At 43.3% G+C, this 19,996-nt stretch overlaps 1 protein-coding gene and 1 non-coding gene across 2 annotated transcripts in view; one reads left to right on the forward strand and one right to left on the reverse strand.

The window, feature by feature from the left end:
• The window catches only part of Arhgap42 (Rho GTPase activating protein 42), a 216,713-nt gene that overhangs the window by 65,191 nt on the left and 131,526 nt on the right, over window positions 1–19,996 (reverse strand). The window lies entirely within an intron of this gene.
• Window positions 18,487–18,591, forward strand: LOC121452052. The gene has a single exon (XR_005974788.1). It is a non-coding gene; the product is annotated as a U6 spliceosomal RNA (small nuclear RNA).

Below are 19,996 nucleotides of genomic sequence, written 5' to 3' on the forward strand. Positions count from 1 at the left end.
CTCAGAAGCCATCACACCTTGGTGCATAGCAAGGGAGGGAACTCAAGTGTCTAGTTGTTTCCTATTAATCCGATTGTGTCAGGAAGCCTACTGCAGTTCAGATGCTCACAGCACCGGCTCCTGGAGCTGTAGAGAAACCAGGGCAACAGTGTGATGTCCAGTCTAGAGGGCAAGAGGGGACAGTGAAAGTTAGGTCCCTCACTCAAAACCTGTGGTTCACAAAAGGCACACGTGGAAGGTACAAGTGGAGAGATCCAGAAGCAAAGGCTCCTTAGGAAGCCAGACCTAAGGGATAAACTGGGCCTGGCACCAAAACGCATAAGGCATTTGCTAGATATTATCTTGATGACTTCACAATAACTTGAAAATTGCTCTTCAAATGACCTGCAAGCCTGTTTACAACCTTCCCTTGAGTTCGTCTGTATGCTTTCTTATCACGGGCCATCTGAAAATATTTATAGATAGAAAATTATATTATCAGGATTCCCACTCTAGAGGTCCCTGCTAATGAACTGCTAAGTTCAGCAGAGTGGTGGAGTCTCCACTAAAACACAGGGCTAACAAGATTAAAGGGGATTCTTAGCTTCCATATTTAAAGGAAAGGGGGGGGGGGCTGCAATGATCCTCTGGGCACGGTGCCCCCTCAGTATCAGCTTGTGCAATCAACATCCCCCTTTTGATGAGCCCCGTTTCAAGGTAACAGAGCCTCTGAATGGCTGTGGGACACACTGGTACCAAGAATACAGACCATGGTTCCCAATCCTTAGAAGACTGGTAACTGTGAGAGCAACACTGGGAAAAACTTCTAGAAACTTTCTAAAAGACCTGCATCCCTTTCCACCTTCAGTGCCGCAGGGAGAGGACATGGTCCCAACATGGACGATAAAAATGACCATGCCCAGCTCTGATTCTCCCTTATTGACTTGAGTTGTTAAACTTAAGTGTGTGTTTGTGTGTGCGTGTGCACGTGTGCATGTGCGTGCCCATGCATACATACACACTCACAGTTAGCCACAGAGGTCAATTGGTGTGTCAGATCCCTGTGGCTGGAGTTATAGGCATTTATGACTTTCCAGATGTGTGTGTAGGCTCCAAATTCCCATTTCCAGCTAGAGCTGTGAGCATCCTTAACCGCAGAGCCATCTCTCCAGATCTCCCCACTGACTTTTGACACACGGATGGCTGGACTTTCATCAAAAGGACGAAAGACTAAAATGTTAGTAGTCTTTACAAACATGGGAAACCCTTTAGAAGTCTGTCATGGCTGGACCTTGTGAGCTGGCAAACAAGCCCTGGGGGCAGAGCTGGTGTGCCTCAGTGGGTAGACCTCCGGTCTAGCACGCCTGAAGCCTTGGGTTCGCTCTCTAACACAACAGAAGCCTGTCACGGCTATGGAAGTCTGCAAGCCAAGCACTCCAGAGCTGCAGGCTGGAGGATGAAAAGGTGGAGCTCATCCTCAGCTAGTGAGATCAAGGCCAGTCTAGGGTACAAGAGACCTGTTTCAAACCAGTCCAGCAGCAGTCTCTCCCTTCCTTCCTTGTCCTTGTCTTCACTCTCGCCTCAACAGCCCTTCCCGCTGAAGGTGACAAGAAGGAAGTATGAACTGTGAGAATGACTTCGCTCCTGCAGCATAGTTCTGAATACTGTAACTGCTCTCTTGTCTTCCTTTCTGATTACAGGTTTCAAGGAGAAAGGCCCATTCCTGAAATTTCACGTGGCTGGTGAAGACAGCACAGGTTTGGAGTAGAAAAGGAAGCACCATGGCTGCTGATGGTGAAAGAAACACTACAGGCCAGAGAGAGAGTCCTCACTTTCAAAAAGTAAAGTAGAATATAAAACAAACCGACCAGCACACCCCCAAGGAATGCTCACTCCCGTCATATATCTGCAGAAACCACCAAAGAAATAGAAAGTAGCTGCTGGTTTGCGAATTGTGGTTGCACGCACAGACACTGAGAGGGCACTTGTTTCTCATCAAATCTTTAACAAATGGTTTGAATGGTGATCTCTGATCAGGTCTGGGACTTCAGACAAGTGGTAAACAGCAACAGCACAGGAGGGAGGCAGAGCACACACTTCCTTCAGTTGTGCACACCACCTGACTGCCATAACAGGGGATGGTTGAGCTGGAAATTTAGCAGTTATAATTAGCAGACATAACTCTAAAAAGATTAATTTTATGGATAAAAAGGCAAAATTAATTAATTGCTTTATTTTTCTTTTCTTCCAACTGCCCACACACCGATCAATACAAATTGACCTTTGGTTTGGCAGTTTTCACAGATTTAAATTAATAGTTAGAGGATTTTCATTTTCATAGAAGTGAATCTCATTAAAAGAAATCCAATTTTATATTAAAATGATATTTAAACCTCTCTCTCAATTCAACACATTGGATATGGTAATGACATTGCTTTTGTCAACTTCTTACCATTTTTAGGGTATTTTTTTTCTCACTTTAATTCTTACTCAGAGCCATTAGGTCATTTGTTCTTGCTAAAGTAAAAATGGTCTTGCAATATGGCTTAATAGGTAAAGATGCTGGCAGCCAAATTTTATGACTTGAGTTGGATCCCAAAACCCACATGATAAAACGTGAAGACTCACAAGTTGTTTGGCCTCCACAGGCATGAAATCCTGTATTACCCCCACCCCCAAAATTTAAAAACAACAACAGTTTCTTACTGGAAAATTTCACTCCATCTAATACATTCTGAATATGAGAATTCCTTGGTGATTAGAAAGTTCATTTTAAGCCGGGCGATGGTGGCGCACGCCTTTAATCCCAGCACTCGGGAGGCAGAGGCAGGCGGATCTCTGTGAGTTCGAGCCCAGCCTGGTCTACAGAGCTAGTTCCAGGACAGGCTCCAAAGCCACAGAGAAACCCTGTCTCGAAAAACAAAAAAAAAAAGAAAGTTCATTTTATTTCCTAATAAAATCATTTTATTTTAATTAATGCACAAATAAAATTATCACATACCCAAAAATTTATTTTAAGGTAAAGAGTAAGAGCAGGCTTTGTCTTTCTGTTCTGAATGCTTCTCTCTACCGTGAAGTCTAACTTCATCCCCAGACTAGGAACATCTGACTGAAACCCATCTACATAAAATGAGGGTGAAGTTTAAACACTATGACTCAAAGGTTTTAATTCAATTCCCCCAAACACACAGACAGGCATACACACCACATACATGAGGACGCACTTTCAGTCATACAGGCACACACACATGCACATACTCCTAAATAGATCTCTCCAGAGTAGCACTGGTTAAGGACTCCTGTTCCTCACACACTGCCCCTTCAGCTCCTGATGGAAATCTTACGCACACACTCCTGGCTCTGAAGAACATGTGATGGGCTCTAGAGAAAAAGCCAGGGCAGAGGAAACAATTTACAGACTCGTTTAGCAGCACACAAAACTGAAGTGTCACATGGTGACCACATGGTCTCATCCCCACAGAGGAGAGCAGAAGGGAAATGACCAAAGGCAAGATGTTTCTGCTAGTCATCAGAAAGGGTTGTTAAACTAATTTAGCATACCAGATTACGCCTGCCCGCCTGACAGAAGCTAATTAGCAGAAGCCACCAGGATCTTCTTCCTGGGAGCTGTTAGCCATGCTGTCCATGGAGGCCCAGCTTATTTTTAAGAGCAGAGAGCACTTACCGGCTAACGTATGTAGGAATCATTGTTACTGACACTTCCCTTTAAGGCTTGCCTAGAACCATCTATGGGATTTTAATCAGGAAAGCTACATTCTTTTCATCTAATTCTAAACAGACATTGTGCATAATCAGTTCCAGGTGTATTTGCAAGGATGGCTTCTTTTTGCTAATAGTCTGTAAACAAACGCATAAAACAGTGAATTTTATGGGGTGCCTTGGAGATGAGAGGGCAATGTCCCTTCTCAGAATGGGTCAGCACAGCAACACTGATTGATGGGGACACAGAATTTCACAGAGGCCATTTCAATAAGAACACCAAAGAGTGTTGGTTTTTCATGGTGATGGGCTTCTCTTTTGTCGCCGACCCCTTCCCATCTCTTCCTTGATGATGACACAACGGAGAGCATGGAGTCCAAGGCTTAGCTTTCAGAGAGACTGATGACTGCGATTTGTGGGTCTTAAGAAACGACCTAAAAGGGGCTACCCGCTCCAAAAGCAAAACAAAACCAGGGATTTGATGGATTTATTTCTTGAGTATGAGAACTGGGAGCTCTGAGGATACCAACAAGACAACACGAACAAGACATGGTCCTGTGCCGAAGACCTCATTATCCAGGGGAAGAGGTGAGCCACAGTAAAACACACAACACATAAACATAAAGACATCACCGAAGATAGCTGCCTTGGCAGATTATGACACCTCCCTATGCATCGTGAAATTTCTTATATCCTACATCATATTTACAGCACTAGAAACTTCTACTGGGTGGCACTAAGGTTGAAGAATGCTTAGGTCACAGCTATTTCATGTGTGATTCCTCTGGCAGTAAGATGAAGAAACAATTTGAGAAAGGGGGTGTAGACAAGGGATTACTGAACTGAATTAGGGCAATAAAATCAGCAGGAGAGGAGCAATTTAGGAAATTTTTGAATTAGTGATGCTCATACCAGGGTAAGCGGTGGCACAAGAGATGGTGAGGGCTCCCAGTTAGAAAGCACAGAACATGGTAAGTGTTGACTGTGTGGTGATGAGACTATTGCTTTGTGCTGAGTTACCGCTGGGCACCACCTGGTGTGAGACCATGGTTTCTGAACTCGAAGAACAGTTAGGTCTTGGAAAGATGGACAAATGGAATTAAGAATCGGGTCACTGAAAATCACCTGAGTTCCCGGATGATTATGGCTTACCACTAGAACAAGGAAACCAAAGGCAACCTGGAAAGCCCCTCAGGAATTCTATACCATCTCTACGCCTGTACTTTGAAAGGAAAAGAACTGGGGTTCAAATTAGTCTTCTGGCAGAACATGTGTCCAGCATGTGTTTAATCTCCAGTGCAGAAAAACAAACAAGCAAACAACAGCAAATACAGCACTAGTCAGAAAACCAGCAGGGTTGGCCACTACATATAACGGTGGAATTACTATGTGGTCCGAGGGCAAATGTGTCAGTCAATCTCATTTACCTCATTTGTAATATCAGGAATGGCTACAACTGTCCTGTTCAACATATTAAGTCACTTTAGTGCTCACTAAATATTTGCAGAGCACATGCTCACATAGATAAAGACACTGACCTTGTCTCAAAGATCTTGTAGAGAAAATAGTGCATAAAGATCACATGCCAAGCAGATGCTACAAACATCAAAAAACTTTAAAGAACAAGCAGCTTCTGCAGCAGGGATGCTGAAGGAAACAAATGAGAACATAGACATCACACACTAGCTGAGTCCCTATTCTCTGACAGGCAATGGTGAACCAACACCACTTCAACCATAAATTCATCTCATACCTATTCTCATTGCCTTTAATTGTGCATTGTGGGGGTTGGGGTAGAGGCACCTGATTGCAGTCCCTGAGGAGGACAGATGAGGACATCAGATGCCCACACACAGAGTAACCAAAGTAGGACTGGGAATCGAGGTTGGATCCTCGGCAAGAGCAGTATGCACTCTCCATTGCTAAGTTAACTTTCTAGACCCAAGAATCATCTCAGTGTGGTACACACAGTCCACCCACCAGCTAAAAGGTGTCCTTTTATCAGTGGTGAAAAACGTTCTGAAGAACCATAGCAAATAACTCTTCTTCTTTAAAGAATATTGTCCTCCATGAAGAACATTACAACCACTCATTTTATGAGTCTGAAAGCTAAGCTAAGTTATCTGGAATAAACCATTTTTTGTGATAAAGATGAGAAATTGGTTTCTTTTGAAAAATAATACCATTTCAAGTGTCATAAAGCAAATAATAATTTACTTCTTCCCACATGTATTAAAATATAAGCAACAATGTAAAGAATGTTAGAGCAAAAGGAAAAGAGTAGATGTTCATCTCTCCCACCTCCCCAGAGACTCCCCCTTTTCAGTCACCAAGCCATTCTTCCTATGCAGTGTGCTGTGTACATCTTTGTCTCTGCATTTTACGGCGTCACAAGTAGATCACAAGTGCTAAAATTAAGAGCATCCTTTAAATACTTCAGGAGTTTGAGCTAAAAAGACCAAAGAAATATTAGAATTTCTTTCTTTGAAAAAACAGAAATGGAGATTAAAAAGATAAGAGTCAATTAATTGTAGATGAAAGTTGTAAGAAAGATCTACAAATCCCGACACAGATGTCATGGGAAAGAGTGCTAGTGAGCATCATGAACAAAGGAAGCCACGGGAACCAAAGGTGAATGGAGGCACCTCCAGGACTCAGCACACTGCTCTACAGGGAGGCTAACAGAACCCAGAGCAATAGAAAGCTGTTAGCATAAAGGGACTCTTGGGTTCGAGCCTACAACACCACATCAACTTGTCCTGGAGGCACAAGACTGCAGGTAGTAAAGGAAGATCAGAAGTTCAAGGTCATCCCTGGTTGCACAGAAAGTTAGAAGCCAGCCTAGACTATAGACCTCAAAAACAACTAAACAAAAAAATACAAAAGTTTTCTACCAAGCTGTCAATGGATAACACAAATAACCAGAAAGGATGATTTTACTATTAGCAGTCAGAAGCAGACAGGGGTAATTCAGGAAAGACCGTTTAAAGGGCTTCTGGAATTGGGCAAAAAGAGAGAGTTTTGCTAATGAATGATGCCTCTGCTTGGATTTTATAATTTACAGCTAATATTTTTCTTTTCAATGATGCACAAAGCAGGCTTTTAAATCAAGGAGAGTAAACAAGTCTAAACCTAGCCCAGCAACAGTCTGCACTTGGTTTCCTCCCAAAGACTCGATGAATGTCTCTTACAAATGTTTGTAGTCTTGCTAACCCATCCTCACAGAGGCAAACCAATAAAAGACGCACCCGTACATCCTCCTTTTGTTTCACGTGAATGTGAAAATAACAATTTCCAAAGTGCGGGACAACAAAAGGGGAGGTTTCACAATAACTAAACATTTACAAAATTAAGCAATCCCAGAAGCTCGCAGTTTGAGACAGCTGTGAGGAAGTTGCCTAGACCGGCCCTGCAAAGACAGGCATTACTCCAGATTTCCCACACCGGCTCCATCAGCCGCCTCAGGAACTTCTTTTTCTCACAGATTTTCAAGGAAATCTCTTCCTTATATGATGTCTGGTTTTTGATTCAAACAAATCTAACAAATGCTTCCTTTGAAGGAAACTTAGATCAAAACAGTAATGACTTATAGTGAACATTTCTGCTCCACAGGACCTGGCACATCCCAAATGTCACTTGGTTTCATGAGAATCTTCCCCTCTCCGGGACAGAGAAAGAGCTCAGAGGTTAAGAGTGCTTCTGCTCATGCTGAGGATCACAATTCACTTTCCAGCTCACGCCAGGGGGATCCTGTGCTCTCTTCTGGTCTCTGGGAGTACTGGACTCATGTGCACATTCTCAGAAACATACAAACTCATAGTTTAACAAACAAACAAAATCTTTAATAAAAAAATTTTTCTTCTATATTGACCTATCCAAGATTACATACACAATTACAAGTCTTAAAGGATGTTGCCCTTAGGATTTTAAGTGTCTAAATATTTTCAGCAGGTGTACTTTCTGGAAGGGGCATAAAAATTCAACTTGTCCTATTGCCTCTAACTGGAGACAATGAGAACGGGGTACAAAGCAATTGGATGAGGTGCCACACTGACTTCTCCCCAAAGCATGTGTTTAGTTCTTTGTGCATTTTCTATCTTGAACCCCATATACATGTATATCTTGGCTTTGAGTCTAGTCACGTCAGACCCATTTAAAGAACTGTATTATTAACAATGAAACTACAGAATTCTAATCTGAACTTATATTGGTAATTACAATTCTCAACAATCCTTTTCTTTTCTTTTTTTTTTTTTTTTTTTTTTTTTGGTTTTTCGAGACAGGGTTTCTCTGTGGTTTTGGAGCCTGTCCTGGAACTAGCTCTTGTAGACCAGGCTGGTCTCGAACTCACAGAGATCCGCCTGCCTCTGCCTCCCGAGTCAACAATCCTTTTCTGATTTTTTAATTAACTAAAGCAATTATATATGCTAATCAAAAAATGTTAAACAAATGTTCAAGAAGGTTAATGTTATTTCTATTTTAATTTAGAAACCAACAGTTGCAAGCAAACGTATCAACTTGCTGAAAACTGAAAGTCTCTCTGAAACGAAGGGAAAGAAAACAGCATTGGATATCGAAGCCTACATGAGGAAATCGACTTAAACCGACTCCATGATAACTGGAATTTGAATATACCACAATTTTAAGGAATCAGTGGTTCCCAGGAATTGATTTCACCCTGTTGGTGATGGCAAGTGACATCACCACCAAGCCATCTTACCAGCTTGTCTTGCCAGCCTGTCTGCACATCTTGAAAAGCAGTGTGACGAATCCTTATGAATAATTTATGAATGTGGTCAATATGAAAGATTCCATAAAAAATGAAGTCCTGGCTAACATGTTTGCTCCCTACACGTCTGAGCTACTTTGTAATAACCACCTAATCCTCAATGTTTGGACTTCCTGTCTTAGCTCTAAGATGTCAAGGGAGAGTGGCTCCTAAGCTGTCTTTAAACAAAGGCACGGAAGCTTTGCCGAAAATCTGCAAGCCAGCTCCCGAATTTAATAAACACTACCTCACCTACATGTGTCCCATCTTTGGATGCTGCCAAGGCAGCCTTAGAACAGGTGACAGTGTACTGACTGTCAACGAGCAACTTCAAGCATTCTAAGTAAAGTCACTCATGTTTTAGGCTTTATGGTCAATAACCAGCAAGCAGAGAAAACAGGTTGATTTTGAATTGCCAAAGCCATCAACCCAATATACCAAAGCATTTCCCAACTGGCCAAAACGCAGAGAATCTGTGTCTATGGGAGTCCTAATCCACAAATGGGGCATCTATGTTATCCTCCTGTCCCCCAGGATTCAGGGAGCATCTCCAAAGAGGATCTGGAAGAGACAGAGGCCAAACAGTACCTTCTGGAGCTGACTGGACATCTGTGACACCCACACAAGACTGCACAGAATCAGGCCAGGCCATCTCCCAGGGGCTGGGAGGCTCACGAAGCTACCAGCATGTGATGGCTTTGGGGAGGGGGAGTCAGTTTTCTAAAGGGTGAAGCTTCTGAATGCCAGGCTTTATACCCAGGAATAAATGAGTACCATGAATTGGACTCATTGGATTATAAAGTACTTTTTAAATTTTTAATAAAGCAATTACAAAGTTGGGAGTGAGGTGGCTCTTTAAGGAGTTAGAAACACAAGGTGAATATGATCATAATCATGCATGAACCTCTGAAAAACTTTAACAAAAATACGACAGAAAAAAAACTTTTTCAGTTATACATGACCAACCAGGCCCTGTCCTTTTTCAGTGATACATGGCCAACCAGGCCCTGTCTCTTCTGTGCTATTTCCACTTGTTAGCTTGAGACAGGAACTTGATTTACAACCAGGCTAGCACCAAAGTCTTGATCCTTCTGTCTCTTTCTCCCAAATTCTGAGATCACAGGCTTCTGTGCCATAGCCAGCTTCTCTTGGTATTTTAATTACTCATTGTTTTTGTTTTTGTTTTTGTTTTTTAGGTTCTTCCTTCAGTGTAAGAACCCATCCCCAAAAGTCAGACAAACATAAAACTACCTCACTTTTCTCCTGAATCCAGAAGTGGCTTTGAGTCATTCTTCGTTTTCTGGGGAGATTACCCAGAGAGAATTTGGAAATATTTTGAAATAGGAGCTATAAATTTCACTATGGAAAAGTCACAGTGGAATGTACAAATTGATAGGGAATTGTGTAGAGGGAGAGGACCTGAAATGAACTCTGGGTACAGTGCTAGGGCCCTCCCGTGCCTCAAGAGTGACATCTTCATTCTGTGAGTTCATCGTTAAGAGAGTTCACCCTGTCTCTTGCCAAGTATTTTTGTACCAACTTGTTAGGAACATTAAATAGATCTTTTCAACATCTTTTAAATTTATTAGTTTTATAGGCTTGTTTATGAAGATGAATTCTTAGCTACTAAAGGCAGGCTCTCAAGAAAAAAAAATGTGACAGATGAAAAGCAAAAGGAGATAGGGAAGGTAGATTCAATTTTGAGGTATTTGGGGTGAAAGGGCCAATCTGGTTTAAGCTAGCTAAAACAAAGGCTAAAACAACCAGGCTTGGAAGATGACTCAGTGATTAACATGTTTGCCTTTAAAGCATAAAACCAGGAGTGATGTTACATGCTTGTGACCCTTGACCCTCGACCTGAGGCAGCAGAGACAGAATCATCCCTGGGTCTCTGTGCCCAGCCTGGACTAACCAGTGAGCCCAGACCACTTTCTCAAGGGAAGCAAGGTCGATGGCTCTGGGGTGAAATCGCAGAAATCTCATTCTAATGGTGCCTGTGATGACTGGTTTTGATTGACAACTTGGCTGGGTTAAGACACGCCAAGGGCGTTCTTAAATCCCTTTTGTGTCTTCCTGAAAGGACATTTCTAGAGGGTTTAGGCAGGGAAGACTGGTCCTGAATGTGGTTAGCCACATCCCAGGGGCTGACATTCTAGAATGAATGAAAAGAGGGGAAAGGAGGAAGTGAGCAGAGCACCAACATTTCCCTACTTCCTAGGGAAGTGGTGGGAAGTGGATGGGCAAGCAGCCTCATGATCCCACTGTCTTGGCCAACACCCAGCCACTTGACCATCACCTCAGCCCTGCTACAGACTGCACCTCAAACTACGAGCCAAGGCAAACCCTTTCTCCCTCACGTGGCTCCTTGTCAGGGATTTAGTCAGAGAATTTATAATGTTAATTATAAATTGAATTTTAAGGATGAACTCCAGGTACAAACTGTTAAATAACAAGCATTAAATGGTTCTGTGTGGTCTGGACACAATAAACCACCCTAGATACTGTTCTCTAAAATTATACTGCTTTCTGACAACCACACCCACCTCTGTGGTTGCTCAAGCCCCCCCCCACAAAGGGCCACAAAGAACACTGCTTCTTCCTGTAACCCCAGATACTAAAACTGTCACTTTTTCTAACATTCCTACATATTATTTATTTCTCTGAGTTCCCAGCTGGGCACGCAGCTAAGTGGTAGAATATTTGTCCGACATGCTCAAGGCCTGTTTTAATCACCGACATTGTACAAAGGAAAGAAAAGGATATTTAATATTCATGCAGCCCCCAAATTAAGCATCCAAGGCTATTGATCTTCAGAATTTCATTATTAATGAGCAAGCAGACACGAGTTATACCAACAACAACACACACACCATACTGTGAGCTGAGTGGAGCAGCTAAGTCAGACAGATAAAAGGACGAACGTAGCCCACATTCGAGGCAGTGTATGGATGGAGACAGGTGTCCAGTCACAACAAAGACACCCCAGATCCCAGGATAAAACACAAGCTGACTATTTGGATCCAAGTTTTGTTTTAGACTTTATTCCTCTTACCTAATAATTTTCTCAGCTGAAAACCGTAATGAGAGGACAGAGAAATGATAAAAGATGAGGGAAACAGGAGATCCCATAAGAACATGGTGTGAAGGACCTCAAACCATGTTGGAACTTAAACTCTGTGTATATCTGTCTGTTTTGCTGTCTGTCTATGTGTGTTTATGTGTTTGTCTGTGTCTGTATGTATGTATGCCTGTCTCTGTGTGTGTATCCATGCGTGTGAGTCTGTTTGTGTCTGTCTCAGTGTCTGTGTGTCTGAGTTCCTGTGTCTGTCTGTATGTCTGCCTGTCTCTGGGTGTATGTGGTGTGTGTATTTATCTCGATGTGTGTGTGTGTGTGTGTGTGTGTGTGTGTGTGTGTGTATCTGTGTATGAACACCACACTCAGGTAAGGTAGGCTCAGCTCACAGCAGAGAAGAAGAATCCCCTTACAGTTCAGACAGGACAGGAGGAGAGAGAACGAGCCAGAGGTTAGTCCACTGGACCGAAGTTGACACAGGCAGTGAGGGTTTGGGAGACTAAATCAAGGATGTGGGTATGGGGCACGGCAACTAGTCACACAGAAATGCTACCCACAGTCACATGGGTGAGCACCAACCAAACCATCAGAGACAAAATTAGTTGATTAAATAAATAACCTAGGGTAGGAAGGAATACCATTCTCTGAGGTGTCAGGAAATCTTACCAGACAAGAGGAGTGGGACAGTCCAGACGTTCTCATCTGCACATAACATCAGATAGGCAGAACCAGGGAAAGGCATTCTTAACAGTTCTGTCGCCTCTCTGGCCATTCAGGCACTTCCAATCCAAAGATGAAACCCTATGCAGGAAGGGCCTCACTCCTCACCAGAGCAGAGCAAACCACACAAAGCAGGGTTTGGGCTCGAGCATGCATTTGAACCAACCAGGGAGTGCCTTAAATTCTGGAGAAAGCCTTAACTAGTTTGAGGTGGGACCAAAAAATTTCTCTGGTAATGGCAGGGATGACATGCAGGCCTCAGCCCCACATTTGGAGGGAGGATTGATCATGGGGCTGCAGACACGAGTGAGTCCTAATAGATATAAACGGATAGGAGAGAGCAGAAACTGAGGCCCAGGGAGAGCCGGGGAGAGGCAGGAAAGGAGGAACTACAGATATGTCCTCACGGCACCAGGAATCTTCATAGAGGTTGATCCCATAACCTCAAGAAGGGTTGCTATCACCTTAACATCTCAGCAGCAGAGATTGCCATCTCACACCTGGCAGAGCCCACATTCAAATCAATGATTATTTGTTTCCAAACTGTTTTTCTTCTCTGAAACAATCAAATTTCTCAAAATTTAGACCCAGGACACAGCCAAACGGAGATGAAAACTTTTAAAGTGAAATCATTTTCCTCTCCCATGGAACCTCCTGGGTGGGTAATTAAAGGACGTGGAACAACAGGTCCCTCCCACACTCCCAGTGCACAGAGATCTAAGCTAAGAGGCACAGCCAGGGCGCAGACGGCAACATATGCAGTTGCTTTCCCAAACCTTTCCAGTACTGTTCTGAAAGACATCAGCTACATCCCAAGCTCCCCAGAAGTCAGGTGACCTCAGACACCAGAAAAGACAGGGAAATACTGAAGTGTCAATGAATTGCATTTTAGTTATCAGTCTCTGATTCCATCCCGTCCTCCATACACCAAGGAAAACTAAACAAATACTGCTCAACATTCCACTTCTAATGCACTAGAAGAAAAGTACAAAGGAATGGTTTAAAGACCAACGTATTTCCACAGTGAGTTCGCCAGTATCACCAGGGTAACCAGTTAGTCACATTTACCAAATAAGGCAAGTTTTTTCAATGCCTGGGATCTTTCTACAGTGAGCTCACTCTACTTCTCACTGGGTTTCTACAGTCCTCAGAGGTCATGCTCACGGCTCCTACAGGGTCTGAAAACCAGCAAGCTCCACTCAGACGTGGGAAGCATGTCTCAGGAGAGCACACTGTTTGTCCTTAGCTCATTCCTGGCTATGTATTAGATGCAAAAGGCAAAATACACTTCAACTGTTCCTCAGTAAAGAGCGGTATTAAACTAAACCCGTTAACAAAGCCAGTGAAAGTTGTTTGTTCCCGTGGGTACCAATGGCAGACTTCACCTGACGTCTCTCAGTGTATTTACCAGTTGCAAACTGTCACTCATTTTCCACGAGTGAGACTAGGCACACATGTCCTGAAACTTCAAGTTTTCTGACTAACAAATGCATCTATTAATTTCCTCAATGCCAAAGAAACATTTCTCCATTTATAACTGCTTCTATATGGAAACGTGGTGCACACAATTTAAATCTATGTTGTATTTATTAAATGTAAGAACTATCATTTTCCTAGTGAAAATTTGTGGTGTTGGGGAGAGGATTGTCCACTATATTTAGCAATTCCAGGAGAGATCTGAATCTGCACAAGTAAGTGGTTTTCACTTGACGATTTCACACCAACAGTTCTTCATCATTCTCCTCTGACTTTTCTGTGGCAAATCATACCCATGAATAGCAGCAACTCTGAAAGCTGTTTCAGGACAAGTGTTTCATGAAAACAAACAGAACAGAAACAGGAAAATGTGGTGTTTGTGTTACAAATATGAGCTGTAGCCACCAAGATGCAAAGTCACACCCAAGTTTATCTTTCTAGAAATACTATGGTTCCCAAGTATAAAACGAGTGTGGTTCCAGGAGCGTGCATGCTGCTCAAAGGTGTGGAAAGCTTGGTTCCAGTTCCAGCTGGCAGAGGGAAGAACATTCAGAGGGTGGGAGGTGATTGGGTCTCTAAAGGGACTGATGATGTAGCTAAGTGGGTAGAGCTCTTGACCAACACGCAGGACATCCTGGATTCAATCCCTAGAAAGGCATAAACTGGGCATGGTGGCAGACGTTAGCACTCAGTGGTACAGTCAGAACATCAGAAATTCAAGGTCATCTTTGGCTACATAGTGAGTTTGGGGCCAGCCTGGTCTACACAGGACTCTGTCTCACACAGGGGCAGGAAGCCAAGGGGGTGGTCTGTTCTTCTGTTAAGAGAGCAGGACTTTGAGCATTGGGGGTTACAACTCATCAAATGTGACACGGGCACCCCTCCTGCGTTTCTTTGGCTCCCTTCCTACAGGTACCCTCCTGTGCTTGTCTGGTTCCCTTTCTGACAATCTGACATGCTGTGATACAACCAGGCAGGCATAATGAGGCAACCAGCACAGTCTCTTTGGGACTTTCCAGCAACAACCATGAACCCAATAAGTTCCTTTAGCTTGTAGGCAGGTTTGGCTATTTTGTTACCGCAACACAGAATAGAAAAATACAAATGCCAAATCACCAAGAATATTAAGTCTGGATGTTATTACTAAAATTAAAATTGAAATTTATTTTAAGATGTGGTCTTTTTCTCCCAATAATGGGCCAGAGAGTAAATACTTCATTCTTTGTGGGTCACATGCTATCTTACACAGCTACTCAACTTGGCTGATGGAATGGGAAAAGTTGGGGGGAAAAATTGGACAAATAAATGATACTAGATTCCAACAAGGGTTTCATTGCTGGATACAAAATCTGACTTTCATGTAATTTGCATCTGATACAAAATATTAATCTTTAAATTATAACAAAAAATGAAAAATGTACTAAGTGTTTACCGCTCATGGGCCATACACACACAAGCAATTTATTTGGCCTGTAGCATTTAACCTCTTCCTTAAAACATGAAATTCATCTCTGGAATAATCACAGGAAACAACTGGACCATTAGTTCTACAAGGGGGAAAAGCTACCTTGAGCAGAAGCGAGAACAGCCACCCAAGGTCTAGCACAGAGATATTTGCTATGGCTGGAAAGGAAGAACGAAAATCATACCCCAGAGGACATAGATGCATGCTCTTTATGTCACACTCCCTTTGGGAAGTTGCTAAACAATTCAAAGAGCAAGAGATAGTGCAATATGATTTTTAAAACGCAGTTATAGTTTCAGTCCTGCACGTCTCCCAAAGACCCTCTTGACATTTGACAGTGCGCTACTGGGAGAAGCCAGAGCCTTTAGGAAGCGGGATTCCGTGGAAAGAACTTAGGTCACTGGAGGTGTGTCTGTGAAGGGGACTCCACACCCTTCACCCTTTTCTTCCCATCTACCCTGCCCCGACTCAGCTTCCTGGATACCTTCCTCTGTCACCCACCCTTTGTCACGTGTGCAGCCCTGTTGCAGGTTCAAAGGCAACGGAGCAAAGTGACTACAAACTGAACTCCGAAAGCACAAGCCAAACTAAATCCCAAGGGAGAGGCTGTGCCCAAACACTCACTACAGGAACAGGACCTATGGCATGGTAGAGATACACAAAGCAACCAGTGACCAGAGGGCTGCATGGCCAACGCAGAGATGGGGAAAGGTGACACCTAGGGAAGCCTGAGACCCAATGTCAACCGCAAGGAAGACAGAGTCCAGAGGTCTGAGGTTCACTAGAAGCTGGACAGTGATAGTGCAAGGACAGCCATGACCGGAAACAAGCCCGAGAGGCCTTCTCCCTGCACATGCACACCCATTCACTCATTTGCGTGTGTCACACACACACACGCACGCACGCACGCACGCACGCATATGAATTCTAGCAGACGGCTTAGTCACTCCATAGATTGCATGACACTAACGTCCAGTTTCTAACAGTACAGCAAAATAACCATCCCAAGAACAGCCGTATGCAGTTAGCATACACACATTCTAAATTAATATGCAAACCATATTTCTTAATGTGGTTCATATTTTAAAAACTTACAAACAAGAACAAAAGCTCTAATCAAGCTGGTGGTGCAGGAAGCTGCCCAGACATATTACAACAACTCCATGTCACGGCAATTCCTCATTGCTCGGTCGGCTGCTACCTTGGATGTTAGCTCCCCTTTGCACGGGCTGGAAATTTGTTTGATTTTGCTGTAGTTTTTTAGATGGAGTTTCATGTAGCCCAGGATGGTTTCAAACTCGCTAAAGCTGAGGCTTGCCTTGAAAATTATGTTCTTCCCATATCTCCCTCCTGAATGCCAGCATGTTTTACCTCACCCAAAACTCTGCCAGGCTTACACCTGCACCTGCTTGATGCCAGCCCCCACTCATCTTGCAGAATGGATTCATTCTTCCCTCTGTGTTTAGCAAATAGTCTGCTCCAAGTACAGCATCAGTGCACAGAGGCACGTCTGTGCACAGGGTTTAAATTGTGTGACTGTATATATGCAGCTATGAACAGAGAGGCCAGAAGGAAATCTGTGGGGTTTAGAGCCCATTGAAACAAAGACGTAAGCTGAGTCAGGCATGGTTGTACACAGTTTTGACCCCAGCACTTAGGATACAATCACAGGTCTATCTCTGTGAGTTTGAGGCAAGCCTGATCTACATGGTAAATTATAGGCTAGCCAGTGGGTAGTACATGGTGAGATACTGTCCCAAAACAAAACAAAGATTTAAAATTTTGTCACCATTACCAAGAAACTTCTCTTCTCAAATTGTCAAAACCACATTTGTTACCAAAAAAGACTTCATTACAAGAAAACAAGTTTTGATTCCCATCCAAACTTGGACCATTTTAGAATGTATAAACTTAATATATGGTAGTATTTCTCAAGATCTCACAGCACAAACATCACCATGACATCAGCAAGGCTCTTCATGATCTCTATTAGCCAACTACAACTTATATATGGCTCATGAAAATGGTTCTAGAATTTTAAAAAATTATGTATTGGACCTAAAAATGGACCATAAGGATGAAACAAAAATAAAACTGGTGGGAACGTCTGAACATTCCTCGGGATTGGACTTCAGCCACTGACATAAAGCATCACTCCTGAGGAAAACAGAAGTAATTTCATCTATAACCTAGGTTCAACTAAATTATAATGTGAGCACCTAAATTCTTTTCTCATTTAAGTTGGAAATTGTTCAGTGGGGACTTTGGGTGATATCCCACTCAGAACATAAGCTTTATAGATGTTCCTTCTTTGTCATTGGCTAATACATTAGGACATAGTGTCGTTTTTCATTTTATTTTATGCATTGTGCATTAACTTTCAGGCATGTATAGTACGACGTGTCCCAGTGCCCTCATAGACTGGAAGAGAATGTTGAATCCTTGGGACAGGCATTCAGGAAGCTGCGAGCCACCCAATGTGGGTGCTGGGAATCCAAGTTCTCTGCAACAACAGAAAGTGATCTAAATGCTGCACCATCTCCTCAGCCTCTACGCAGAGTCTTTGAATGGTGTTGCTTGTCTATCATGGAGATGACTTTGGCTTCAGGTGATGTCATCAGGCTGGTTTTAGTGGTAGGGATGGTGTCCACCAGAGCTGATCCCTCACAAGGAGTTGTAGATGTGTGAACACAGTATGAACTTCCAAGTAAGTTCATACTGTCATGAAAAAGGTAGGTACAGTATAGCACCAAGATTGCAGAACTATGTCCCAAATGGTCTGGTCACATGCTCACCTCCAGGTTACTGGTAATGCCTCTTACTTTTTTTGAGGTTTCAGGTGAGTCATCTAAAAATGATGGCAGCTTCTACTCTAAAACTGCTATATATAGTCATGCTTTGCAAACTGTACAATACGTTAATCACAAGTAACATCCATCCAGGGTACCCCTAAAAATGACATTCTATCAACATCCTATAATCAACACAGGATTGGCTCTTCTATGATACAAAATAAGATAAAGTACTCTACATGCTGACCTGTTAATTGGACAAAGGGACTTTGCTATAATGAAAACCTACATGACGTCAGCACTTGCCATCAACTCTAAATAAAGGCAGTGGACATCTTGGTGCTTACTATTTAGGAGGAGATTAAAGTTCAGAAGACAATTGATGTCAGGTTATAGTTAGCTAGGGTTTGAGATCAGTCTGTTTGGCAACAGAGCACTGGTTTCTGTAACCTCACTCTACACATGAGCTTTCCATCTTTAACAAGAAAGAAGAGTGCTCACTTTGACAGCACACATACCAAAACTGGAACAATACAGAGAAGATTGGCACGGCCCCTGGGCAAGGATGACATGCAAATTGAGAGTGTTCCATATTTTTCCACTGGGGGACATGGTGTCATCAGGTCCTAGGCTGCTGTCAAGGGCCATGTCTGGATCTCTGGACCTACTGTTCCCGTGATCATGTAGATGTCTTGGGCCTCTGTTACTACCAAGGCTTCTGAGGAGTCCTGGGATTGGGGCTGCCCCAAGTGGTTAACTAGGTGATCAAGGGCCATACCACAGCAGGGATTCCCCCAGTCTGGTTCGCCTGACTTGTCACCAGGGCCGTGGTCACGTCAGCTTGATCTGCAGTCAGGGGCCATGTGTGGGTCCTACTGTAGGCAGAGTCTGTGTTGATATCTACAGTGCATGCTACCATCGGGGGTTGTGGAGTTGCCCAGGGTTGGGGCCCCTATGTGGGATTAGGGAGTTTAGTTGGGGTCCAGAGGCATCCTGCCTGTAGCTGGAGTGATGCCAATTTGAGAAGCTTGTGCTGCCATCCAGGGCCTTGATGATATCGGAACCCAGGTTCTAATGAGGACCATGTATGGGTCTGTAGGCCTCTCACAACCAGGGTCTATGTTGATGTCCAAGGCCCATGGTGTCACCAAAGGCACATGGATGCCCAGGGTCTAGGCCACAACTTGTGGCCATGTTGGTACCCAAGGGCTGTATAGACCAGCTCAGCTGCCACCCGGACCCACATTCTGGCCCTCCAATTGGCCCACTCTAACATCTACTACATCTGTGACCTGCTGGAGTGTGTGAAGGAACTGGTTCTGCGGAATGACAGCCACAAGATCTCCATGACTGGGGCAACAGCAGGATGTGTGAGAGGGGTTTCGGTGAGGACCAGTGATAATGGGGTGCCAGAGGCCTTGACCCAGACCAGTGACTCATTGCGATTAACACTTGTGGGTGGGGCTGATTGTACAATAGGATATATTACGTGACACACCACAGCACACAATGCCACTAGGATGAAGAGGTGTTAGACAAAACAGAAGAGCAAGGTAGGATTTTTGTCTGTTTTATTTTGTTTTGAATTGATTTGTTTGGGAGAGGGCTTTAGTAGGGCCATGCTGCAGGGCTGAAGGGGGGATATGGAGAGATTGAGAGGTAAGCAGGATTGGGGTGCATGATGTCAAATTGCAAAGAATCATTAAAGAATTGTGTGAAAAAATAAATATTTTTTCATGTGCCAAATATGGTAGTGTTACTGAACAGTCGTATGCTTGTCCTCATCTTTGCTTAAAATCTGACACCACCTCAGCCCATTTGCCTAACGTCTCCACTCTTCAGTTGTCTAGCCCTGAAAAGTCTAACAGTTTTCTGTCTATGACGCCGACTATGAGGAGTGGAGAGCTTACATGCAAAGTTGAACTGATTACGACAAAGGATGGCAATGGTTATTGCTAAAACTATAAGCAAACACTCGGAGTGTGTTCAACTGACAAAGATAC

The sequence above is a fragment of the Microtus oregoni genome, unplaced genomic scaffold (assembly GCF_018167655.1).
Source record: "Microtus oregoni isolate MIOR12 unplaced genomic scaffold, Mior012 000008F_ref0000371, whole genome shotgun sequence".
Classification (NCBI taxonomy): Eukaryota; Metazoa; Chordata; class Mammalia; order Rodentia; family Cricetidae; genus Microtus; species Microtus oregoni.